A 12,263-nucleotide genomic window follows, 5' to 3' on the forward strand; every position below is an offset into this window, starting at 1 on the left:
TGGTTATCTAGATTCCTAAGGAAGTATAATTAAGACTTGTTTAAAATTGTTTGTGTTTGAGCTTAAATTCTGAGCACTAAAATTGTGGCTTCAGATTACAGTGAAAGCCTTAAAATTTCAGTCTCCATGTGAATTAAGCCACCATTGAATTATTTCTATTAACTCTCCAAAAGAACCCTTTCAAACTCACTGCCACTGAGTCCGTGCCAACTCATAGTGACCCTATAGAACAGGGTAGAATGCCCTTGACTTTCCAAGACAATAACATTTAATGGGAATAGAAAGCCCCATCTTTCTTCCCAAGAGACTTCGAACTGCTGACCTTGTAGTTAGTAATCCAACATATATCTACTACACCACCAGGGCTACACCATTGACTATCAATGTGAAACTCTTTGCATTCAGGCAGAGTGTGTTTGAAAGGTAACTACTGTACTCCTGTAGCTAGCCCAGGGAGGGGCATTCTTTCCCTGAGACTAGCCTACATTTGTACTTGATGAAATATGGAGTATTTGGCTAACAAAGTTATGAGTCACATACCTACTGCCTTATTTGGAAAGATCCTGAGCCAATCTTGTAAGGAATTCTATCTACCATAATGTATAGACCCCATTCCTTTTGTGGAGACCTGACAGCTACTGTGACGTGTTAATCTGCCACCAATCATGTTTTTATAGCAGTTTCCCTGGTGCTCCCATGCCCTATTTCAATGTCCGGTTTGCTGTAATTCCTTGGATGGCATTATGTCCTTATATCCATGATCTCTTTCATCTGCTGAATTGTCTTTGTCTTCATTAAAACAATAAATATGCCTCCATAAATCATTTGATTTGGGGTCTCTGTTTTTCTCTACACCATATTCTAATCTCTGAATCTCTGAGTATGTGGCTTACACTAGAGGACACCACATCATTTTTCTTTTAAAAACATTTCACTTTAATGACACTGGAAAGTGAGTTTTCTTCTGTACATGCTTTTCTTTTCTATGAAGGCAAATGACATAAAACTTAGTTCAGTGATACAGATTTTATTCTATTTATTTTTTCAAAACCATTTTAATGGGAGTTAGTACAGATATCATATCATTCCATAGTTCAATCACACCAAGCAGTATTGTACAATTGCTGCCACAATCAGTTTCCAAACAATCACACCAAGCAGTATTGTACAATTGCTGCCACAATCAGTTTCCTTCCTGAACTCCTTGGCATTTTTACCCACCCTGCTTCACCACCAGCACCACCATACCCACCCCCAGAAACCCTTGTCCCACTTGCTGTCCCTATCGGTTCATCAATACTGGGTTTCATATACTGAGAAACAGAAAAACACATAACAAAAATTCAAGAGAGTGACTCCCAATGAGATAAACCCCAATATGACAAACAACATACAGCAAATGTTGAAAGCCAGATCAGGACTATCATGAATCTGAGGGAGGATCAGCTGACAAGGTGGTAATCGTTCAAGTCAGGTTTATCATTTCAATCTTCTATAGGCATCTCTCCATTGCACTCTATTTCATAACTACTTTCCTTTCATCCCTCTATTATGGATAAAGGGAAATCACGGGAGACTTATTTCTTATGTAGATCCTACAAATGTAATTTGGGCTCCCACTGTCATCTATAAACCATTTGTCATTCTACAAACCAGATTTTCACAATTTAGACTCTGATATTATTTCCTCCTTTGACTTTGGATTATATCATTTACAATCTCCTGATCACAGATGTTGGTGTGCTTCTTCCATGTGGACTTAATTGACATCACCCTTAGATGGCTGCTTGTTTAGAAGCAAGTCTTTAAGACCCAAGAGGCTATTTTATCTGATAGCCAGGCACCATTTAATTCCTTTACCACACTTTGCTATAGCACTTATATATTTTGTGTTCCTTTCCTGAGGGTAAGTATTGAGCAGGGCCATGATGTAAGAACTAATTGTTCTTAAATTAGAGCTAGAATTTAGTGTGAGCCCAGAACCCATTCCTAGATCTGTTTTATTATTATTATTCTATTTAATCTGCCTTTGGCTCCCTTTAAAAAGCTCTTTGTTAATTTTTAGTAGAGAGTCTAATTGATCATCACCTGGGGCATAATGACCTTCCATTAATATTGTCTTTGATTTGCCCTTAGTACTAATTTTTTTAAAGCCCTATTGAGAGAGGGATTTGGGGCCAATGTAGGCTAACTACAAATCACAGTACCTGAGATAGCCAATTGTACAAATCAATCCATTCATGGCTGGATGGTATTTACTAACCATGGGAGTTGTTATCAGGGGAAATTTACAATAATATTCACTGAGCATGTCAGTCACAGGTTTGCCGGAATAATAAATATATATCTTAAACAACATTTAGGGCATCGATGTAGCAAGACCATGATTGTCAGCAATTTTGGCGCAGCTAGCTTCCGCTTTCTCAGACACCAGGTGTTTTCTGACTAAGTCCTCAGGTTACAGGTGTGTCTGAGGTAGAGTGCAGTTCACCCAGTGGATTTGTCACATCGGATCCCACAGATTCAGCCTTTGGATCATACCTATGCACCTGAAGATCCAGAATTCAGTACCCCACAGTTCCCTGGCACCCAGCCTGGGTCCCCACGATATGCCCAGAAGTCCTGTTCAACGGGGCCGATTCGGTGCATACCACTAGGGACCCTCTCCACGTAGGGTCCCCCAAAGCATTTTCATCATTCTTCCTCCCAGCTGGAGGTTGGTCCTCCAGATTTTCCTGCCAGTACTCACGTATTTGTTCTAACCCAGATGTGTTTGCTCCACTGCCCCTCTTGAGAACTGACTTTCCCATCACTGTCCCTCATCCTTCTCACAGGGCTGTCTACTCGTCATAGCTTTGCATGGCAGCCACTCAGTGGCCAACACCCCCTTCCCCTCTCTGACTAATTTCATCCCAGCTGAAGTGAGGTGCCTTCCTGCAAAATGACCTTCAATAGACACACCTAGAGCAGATGGTGGATGGTTCATTTGCACCAGTTAGGCTCTCTACCAGGCTATCTGCCCACCTGGCCAGCAGACTGGATACCCTGGTAGCCTGAGTCTGTGCCCATCCTGTTACTTGTTCCTACAGCAGCGGACTCATCCAGTGTTTGACCTTTTGTGATTGACTAACTTTATTCTGCATAATGTTTCCTAGATCCCTCCATGTCATGAGATGTTAGCGGTTTCACTGCTTTTTTTTAGGCATGTAGAGTAATCCATTGTGTGTACATACCAGAGTTTGTTATCCAGTCTTGTATGGATGGTAATGTAGGCTGTTTCCAATGTCTTGCATTTGTGAACTGTGCTGCAATGAACATGGGAGAACATACATCTGTTTGTGACTGTTTCTTATTTCTTTGGGATATATGCCCAACAAGGGTATTGGAGGCCATATGGTATTTCAACTTCTGTCTGTTTTAGGAATCGCCATAACTTTTCACAGAGGCTATATTTATTTAGAAACCCACTGGCAGTGAAAAAGTGTTCCAGTAAGAGCCCTCCCACCAATAAAATGATTAATAATTAAAAAGAAATATTTCCAATATCACCACACCCTCTCTCCAGCATTTATTATTCTCGGTGTTTTGTTTTGTTTTTAAATTAGCCTATGGGTGATGGACTATGGGTGTTAGATAGTGTCTCCTAGTTGTTTTGACTTGCATTTACTGGAATAGATATGATGAGAAACATCGGAAAATATTTACCATGCACGAATAAATCACGATTCAATGGAGCTGCTTCTAATAAAAACAAATAAGTGTAAAATGACTAAGAAAATTACCTGCCTAACATATAAGGAACCCAGGTAAATAATCCTGGTAAGCATTGCCCTGCTAACTTTAATATTGGCAGTTCAAACCCATCAGCCACTCATGGGAAGGAAAATGAGACTGTCTGTTTCAATAGAGGTTTACAACCTAAAAAACTCTATACAGGGTCACAATGAGTGAGAATCCACTTGATGGTAGAGAGAGAGAGAATGTATGTGTGTGTGTGTGTGTGTGTGTGTGTGTGGTGGCTCAGTAATTAAACACTTGGCTAAGATGGGATTTTGAAACCTACCAGCCTAGAAGAAATATAGAGTAGTCTGCTTGCTTAAAGATCACAACCTTAGAAACTATGAGGCAGTTCTACTCTGTCTTATGATTTGGAATTGACTCAACAACTATGAGTTTATATACTAGCTATTGTGAGGAGCACTTTAAATTTATTTTCCATTTATTCCTTTTAACAACCATATGTATCAAAACCATTGTCTCCGTTTAACACGCAAGCAAAGTAAGGTTCAGAGAGATTGAGAAGAGTACACCCTCCTCATCATTGATTTTAGATCACTTGTTGTTACCTTGTCCCTGGGTTTGTTAACACCACTTCCTTTCCCCCGCCTCCCCCTCCCTCTCTCATGTCTCCCCAGGAGCCATCGGTTCACTGCTTTCTCCTCCAGATTGTTTATCCTGCCCATCTTATCTAGATAGACCTGCAGAGATAATAACATGTACAAAAACAAGGCAGAGCAAAACAAAACAACAACAACAAAAACCAACGACAAAAGAAAAGAAAAGCCTATAAATATTTCAAGGTCTGTTTGTTGACATTTAGGAGTATTTTCTGGTCAAGTCTGATGGGGTGCCACACTCTGGCCCCAAAGTCTATTTTTGGTATTCCGAGGGAACTTCATTGCTCTGCTCCCCTTGCTCTTGCATGCCCTTAGTGTTTTGCCTCGGTGTGGTGGGGTCAAATCAGGCACAATTCCCACGCTGTGTCTCCAGTGTTGTTCCCCATGGTGCTATGGGTCCGTTGGGGATGTTGTGTCTCATAGTGGGGCCGGCCATATGGTCCTCTCTGTACATTGGCTGCTCTGAGCAGGAATATTGTCCTCAGGGCTTGGTGGGCCAGGATGTGTTCCACTCTTCCTCTCCCTTCATTTGCTCCCATGTGATCTGATCAGGCATGTCCCTTTCCCTGAGCTGTAGCTTCAGTGCTGTCCTCTGAAGTGAATTCTTCTGAGGGGAGAGGGGGCTGCCCACTTAGTTAGTAATAGGCCCGGCCCCTGAGGCCTCTCTATTGGTGTCCTGCTTCGTGCCAGTGTGTTGTGAATGTCTTGGAGCGCCGGGTTGAAGTCTGGTCCTCTTTCCCTGTGGAAACACCCTCCCCTTGGGTGGGACAGTGCCTTGTTCCCCAGGCTACCCATGTCTTTCCTCCCCGCCACTCCTTTTTAGTTGGCTACCACATAGATCCCTATATTTGCACTGGCCCCTGCCATACTACCTGGACCTCACCCCTGGAATGTATGTGTACAGTATCGTTTTCCCCGTGTCCCTTTTGCATTTTTAAGCTTACCTCCGAGGAAATGTGTACTGTCCGCCCTTCACCTTCCTTTGTGCAGGAGAGTTACGTGGAAAAGCTAGTCTCGACCTCTCTGTTGTGTTAGGATTCCTGCCATTTTCACCTCATTCCCTTTGCCTCTTGTTTTCCATTAACAGTGGAGAGAAACAAACAAACAAACACAAAACTCACCACCACCGAATGGATTGCAACTTATAGTGACTCCATAGGACAGGGTAGGACAGTCCATGTGGGTTTCTGAAACTGCACATCGTTATGATAGTAGCAAGGCTCATCTGTCTCCCATGGAGCTGCCTGGTAGATTCGAACTGCTAACCTTGCAGTTAGCAGCCCAAGGCATAACCACTACATCTCCAGGGTTCCAACAGTGGGAACGCACTTACTAACAGCAAGCCAAAGGAAACTCCTAATGACCCTCTAGGACAGAGTGGACCTGCCCCTGTGGGATTCTGAGGTTATCACTGTTTGTGAGAGTAGAAAACTTCCTCCAGTGCAAAGCCTACACTGCAGCCTCTGAGTTGGTGAAGCAGAACTCTAGCTTACTTGAGCTTACTTGAGTCCACTAACATCACAACTTAGTGGACGTTGTGAGACAAAGAGAAACACGAAGTACCAACCTGTATCATGGGCTCCCCCCGGCCCCCATCAAACCATTGTCATAAATTGTAGTGGTCTGAGAAGGTGTCTACGCAACTCCCCTTTGATTTCTTGCCATTTCCAGGTTTTGTAATAGTTTATGGCAGCTCAGTGAGATAAAGGCTTTGGCTGATGAAATCCTGGGCTTCTTTTTGTCTCTCACTAGTCCCACGTGACAGTGAAGCCAGCTTGAAGGGTCCGACCTGGCAAGGTACATTCCCAGTGAGTTATGCAATGTCACTGGCTGGATGATTAACTTGAATAAATCATGCTGGTATTTTCAGCAGTGATATAGCTGCCCTTTATATTCTGATCAATTTTCAGGGCAAGAAGAAATCAGCCCAGTCCTCCCATTGATCTTGTGAGGAAAATTGTACCTCACAGCAAGGAGTCCTACTGATAAACAATGAACGTGGCGAATAACTTATCAGTTTACTTTTAATCAATAAAACTTCTCACAATGCATTATTCTAGCAATTGGCCTAAATCACTGTGCCTATAACTGTTGTTTTCAAAACCCTTTCATCTAATTGGAAAATCTTCCTTTGTGCTAGTAATAAACAGTCACTAAAGTGTCGGCTCCTAATTGAGCTAGAGTAATTTATGTGCACTCCCCCCTACTTTCCCCCTCTTTAATCAGACATATCTTTAACTAATGAAATCTAAGAAGCCACCCAGTTGATCTAATCAAATGTCACCAGTGAATCAATCTTCCTTCACATTGGGAGGTTCCAAACATGGTCTCTATCCTGACTCAGTTATTACCTCACAACAGTATTCTTGTCAGGTGGCCCAAACCTTCACACCCTTCTTCAAATACCATGCTTTTATCAGCAGATTGACTTACCAAGTCCAGCCCTCTGACAGCAAGAAACTCATTGGTGTGCAGAGTGGAAAACAAAATGAGCATGAATATGGTGTGTCCAGGTTGTGGACACTGCTATACTATTTCAGCTTCCTCTGTAACCATTTCTAAGTTTGCCAGTGTAAGCACCTCCCTCTATGAAATTACTCTCCCACCCACGGGTCAATTTGCTCTCCTGTGGTGGTTTGCATGTCACTTGGAGTTTGGAAGGGTCTTTGGAAAGACACTCGTCCAGTTGTAGTACATGCTCCTGCCAGGTGGGGACTCCAGAACTCTATGAATCTAAAGACCTCATCCCACCTATAACCAGAATACACTTGGGATATATGTGCCGCAAAATGTTGTGTCAAAATCCATGTTACCTAAAACAACAACAACAACAACAAAAACGTGCCCCTAGATTTCATAAAGTCATTGCACCCCCAAAGAGATGGAGTGGCACAAGGTCTGCAATAATGAGTTCAAACATAACGACAGTGGTGTAGATGGCACAGGACTGGGTAACTCCTTCTGCTCTACGTAGGGTTGCTGTGAGTTGGAGCCGTCTTCGTGGTACCTAAGAATAGTAACAGCATGCATTAGTGAAAACACATGAGAGTTAGAAAAAGTTTCAGTGGAAAATCATTAGGCCATGAAAGAGTTAAATACCTTGCTGGTATCAGTTAATAAATGACAGAGTTGGGATATAAATCCAAGTTCTCCATATATATATATATATATTCTCTACACTTAGTGAAAATAACCAATTTGATTCTGAGTTGCAGAACACAAGAGGTCAGCATGAAGCATAATGATAACTCAGAGAAAACATTTTACCTGGTATTTAACTATAAAAATGTCTCCTAGCTTCTCTCATGTCAGGAACCCTAGTTTGTCACAATAAGCCTCCAAGAAAATATTACAGCATTCAATGAATTTGGAGAATTCTACCCATGTCACTAGTCTTGTGGATATTCACAAAGTACTTGATTATTTTAAAGCATGGGTGGGACTGACCAGCCCAGGAGCCCTATAAAGCCTGTGAAAGCATCAATCCCAGCTAACATCACATGCCTCACCAAAGAGAGCAGTTCCAGCCAGCACTCTGAGGGTGAGTTAATTGTTTGACCTGTGTGGCCCATGAATGATGCTAGAAATGCCCAGATGGCCCTTGGGAGAAAAGTTTATCCAGCCCTCCCTCAAAGGACCTGAGAAGATGGGCAATGAAGGCACACCTTTAAATCAGTATAACGTAATATTTGCAGATCCTCCTAGGAGTGGATCAATGTCCCTTAGGAGCCTCAATTATTTTTAACACATCTCTCATGAAACTTGGCATCTCTGGTGCCTATCTCTTTTTATCAATTTCTAACTTTAATTTCCTTCACAAGCACATTGAAGGCTTGTTAAATGTTTCTGGGCCATACCTTCAGTTTCTGATTCAGTATCTCTGGAGAGGAAACCTGATAATTTGTATTCTAATAATATCCTAGGGGATGCTGATACTATTGGTCCAAGGGCCATACTTTCAGGATCACTATCACAGAGCATTTCGTGGCTTAGTAGTTATGAATTGGGTTGCTACACTTGAGGTTAGTAGTGCAAAACCAGTAGCAACTCCAACTCAGAAAGTTGAGGCTTTCTACTTTCATAAAAAAATTAGTTTCAGAAATCCACGGGAGCAATTCTTCTTGTCCATTAGGGTTGCTATGAGTTAGAATCAACTTGTTGGCAGTGAGTTTGGTTTGGGTATCATAGAGCAACTGGAAAATACCCAACACCAAGGAATATTGCCAAAGTAACCAGAATGTGCCAGATCTATTTATTAATTATTATTATCATTATTCATTATGCGTTTATCACTCACACATATATATCCAAGATAGTTTAATAAGAAAATTCTCTAGGTATAGGTATGGTGTTGCTTGGAATCTTTGACATATTACAGTCTGTTTTTTCTATCTCCCAAGTTTTCCTTCATGGTGCCATTAGGATGGGTTTCTGTACAAGTTTTCCAATGAATTGTAACACTCATTGGGAGCTTTGAGTGCATCTTGAGTGTGCATCCTCGAAAAGTTCATATTTTCACCTCAGAACAGATGGAAGTAAATGAGAGACAGAAGGGAAACAGATTTCATTACACCTTCAGAGTTAATATTGACCTGGGAAAAACACAATGATTTCAAAGTTTGTTCTAATAGCTGAGAAAACCTTCTTAATTAGAGATAATGTCAAAAAAGGTGGCTATTCCCCAAAATTCCTGATCACCTACCATCTGCTACTGATAAAGCTTTGGCAATTAAGGAATATGTAGAGTAAGTTCTAATTACCTTCTTACCCCTGTATCTTATTCCCTTGTTGCTCTTTGATAGTCTTAATTGAAGCCCACATGTGAATCACATCTTTTGCTGCTTGCCAGCTCCTTCTGCCTGAATATGCAGAAATCATCAAAAATTCAGAGTTTCCCTCTGGTACATGAATGGTGCTTTAAAACAATAATTTTATAGTTCCTCCTTTTACTGTGGTCTTCATCTAATTTCACCTGTGTTTTTCTGACTGTGATATTCATTGTTGTTCTAAATTTAGTACCCCAGGAACAGCACTTGTCAATTGCCCTAATTCTTTTATCTGTTAAATTTGATGATCCAACGCAAGTGGCAGTGTATCCCGCCAAACCATGCTGGATGTAGAATTGAAATCTCTGTGGCCAAATTCTACAGGGGTCAACAATTTAGTCATAAGGATTGAACACAGATTTTAGAATCACCATTTTCAGTAGGGAAATTCTGCTTTCTATACTTTGGGAACTGCCAGCAGAGAATAGAAATAGTACAGTACTGCTTTGGAAGTAATTTATAGCTGCTGAGTCTCTGGTTGTACAGGATTAAATGCTTGTTTGCCGTCCTACTGCCAGATAAAGGGATGACATTCAGACTCTATGTTGCTACGGTGCTTTGGGCGGGGATGAGATTCACCTCAATATGCTGACGTGAAAAAGTACAAAATTATTGTTTTACTAAACCATCATACATATATATTCCCAAGTGTTGCCCACAATCCACAGAAGATCCCCAAATATCTGCTGTTTATGAAAAGTATTTATATCCGGCATCTGTTCAGTTTTTCAGTAACTATTTTAGTAAATTTTGAAGAGCCAGATTCTGATAATTTTGCACTTTATCACACAATCCAAAAATAAAACAAAATACAAGCAATTATTCTTTGTGGAATACTGATAGAAACAAAACCATATGTAGCTCTGTTTGGAATATTTAGAAATCTTTAAACATCTGAATGTAATTGTCTTTAAAACTGACACTAATGCCAAACTAATATTTTTCAATCGTTTTATTAGGGGCTCATACAACTCTTATCACAATCCATACATACATCAATTGTGTAAAGCACATTTGTACATTCATTGCCCTCATCATTCTCAAAACATTTGCTCTCTCAAACTAATATTTTTGTGAACAGTTCAACAGCTAGGGTGTAAGTGTGAAAAGAGTTAAATGTGAAAAAGAGTTAATTGGATTATGCATGTATCCATCAAATAATTGCAAATGTTGTTCATGTGTTTGGATGAATAAATAAGGAAGGATTAAAAATGAATACATTAGTCCTTTATTTTAAAGATCTTCTACCATGATTCAGAACTGAATTTTATAGATTCAACATCCCATAATTCCTTAATTTTCTACCTTGATTGTGCCTGACAATGAGTTTTAAAGTTCAATGTAAATAAATAAACAAACCCAAGCTTCACGTTTGAAATTCTCATTTATTATGCCTTCTTGTAGAAATTGGCACCAGTATTTTTTGACATTTCACAGAGTATTCTCATGGGCACTGATAGTCTAAGCATACTGATCTAATTTCTCTAAAATCCACTGGAATTATGTTTTGTTTAATTTAGAGTGGAAGAAATTCAGAAGGAGTTTAGTTGCTTCTGAGAAGCCCCAGTGGCATAGAGGGTTATGCCTTGAGCTGCTAACCACAAGGTCAGCAGTTTGAAACTACCAGATGTCCTATGGAAGAAATAGGAGGCTTTCTACTTTCATAAAGATTTACATTCTCCAAAATCAAAAGATGCAGTTTTACCGATTATGAACAGTAGGAACCATGGATCATTGGGGCCGTAAGTTGAGATTCAGGCATTCTGACTACTGAGCTACCAAATTAAATGATTACCACTTAAAATGCATGCTGAGCATTAGCCCAACCTGGGTGTTCAAAAGAAGTGATGAATATTGGACTTCATCTCACAGAATGAGAACTGAATTTTTTAAATCTACAAGTGAATTCTATTACATTATATTTCGTGAAGTACTAGATTAAAATAAAAGTACCGATCAAAATGCACATATTTCAAGTAATTGTATCAGGTAGCGCACCGATTCAAAGGAGATAGTCATTGCTTGAAATCAGATAATTACCCTTCTTTGGGCCAGCTCATGAATCACACAAATGAACCAATCTTTGCATTATGGTAACACAGCCCTATTACTTTAATCACAGTGGCATTTTGCCTTTCGGTTGTACTAATTTTACTAAGGAAAGCTGACTCAAATTTTTTATTTCTGAAACACAAACATGTATTTATAGACTGAAGATACATTAGGCAACAAGGATATAAAAAAAGGTCAGTCTCAAATCATACTGCTGCTTTAAGTAACAGCAGCAATGCCCTTCTAATCTCTCATCTTCTTCTAAAGAAAAGTTTAAAATCTTGCCTTCAAATTATTTGCAACTACTGACCATAAAAACCTACAAAAGAGCACAAATAGAGAAAAGCAGATCACTAAATCTTAGCAGAATGTTGTTCTTGTGCCTTCCAATTGCCAGTCCTTGAGGGCGATGTCCCTGCTCAAAGCAGCTCATTCCAAAGATGACCCAATGCTAGCCTCAGCTGGAGACATGGCATCCCCTCCCAGAAGACAGCACTACAGGAGGGCAGCCCAGAAGATGCAGCTGGGGGAGAGCTGCCAATTTGACACACCCACTAGGGAGAAAACCAAGAGGGGAGGGCAGAAGCTCATCAATGGGAGCAAAGACATGAAGTGTCTTAGGAATCCTGATTGTAGACTTCTGATTCAGGGGGTGGAGTTTGGGACCTCATCTGAAATGGTTGGGGATATTCACAATGGGGCCACAAAGAAAGGTGTAATGGGGTTGGGGGAGGGCACTAGACCAGTCCATCCATAACTGCAGAAAGAGCAATGGGGTCTTGTAGGAGGCACAGCTTTTGGTGATGAAGGCTGAGGACTAAAAGGGTGTATGGGCTGTTAGCTAAGCGGGGACCTGGATAAGAAATCCTGAAATAAAAACGGATTGGACTGATGGATTGTAGTGGATCCTGCTTGCTATTGAATAGAGAGATGCCCTTGTACTCTGGGTCAGGATATTAGTTAGACTTGGAAGTATTTATATGGTCTT

This window comes from Echinops telfairi, unplaced genomic scaffold (assembly GCF_000313985.2).
Source record: "Echinops telfairi isolate 266 unplaced genomic scaffold, ASM31398v2 ScPeMD7_7468;HRSCAF=8506_0, whole genome shotgun sequence".
Classification (NCBI taxonomy): Eukaryota; Metazoa; Chordata; class Mammalia; order Afrosoricida; family Tenrecidae; genus Echinops; species Echinops telfairi.